Source organism: Penaeus monodon, chromosome 28 (genome assembly GCF_015228065.2).
Source record: "Penaeus monodon isolate SGIC_2016 chromosome 28, NSTDA_Pmon_1, whole genome shotgun sequence".
NCBI lineage: Eukaryota > Metazoa > Arthropoda > Malacostraca > Decapoda > Penaeidae > Penaeus > Penaeus monodon.
Window position 1 is genome coordinate 35,380,476 of NC_051413.1, and position 248 is coordinate 35,380,723.

Sequence of the window (248 nt, forward strand, 5' to 3'; positions counted from 1 at the left end):
TGTACATACATTCCTAGTCCAGCCAACTCAGATTAGACAAACACTACAGAAAGCAAAACATCTATCTTTCCACATACTACTGCGGGCAATCAAAGTGACTCTTAACAGAAAATTCTTTGTTTAGATCTGTACGAAAACCATCACCTGCGAGTGATCCTCGAGACAGAATCTAGAATAAAAGAGGCAAATCTTTGCTCTTAGATGAGCAATCCCGCTCCAACATCACTCTTGAAAAATAGAGATGTGTT

General features: G+C 39.1%; 1 protein-coding gene across 1 annotated transcript in view; it reads right to left on the reverse strand.

Annotated features, from left to right (window-relative positions):
• The window catches only part of LOC119591563 (2-oxoglutarate and iron-dependent oxygenase domain-containing protein 2-like), a gene marked incomplete in the record, with an annotated part of 7,677 nt that overhangs the window by 4,524 nt on the left and 2,905 nt on the right, over positions 1-248 (reverse strand).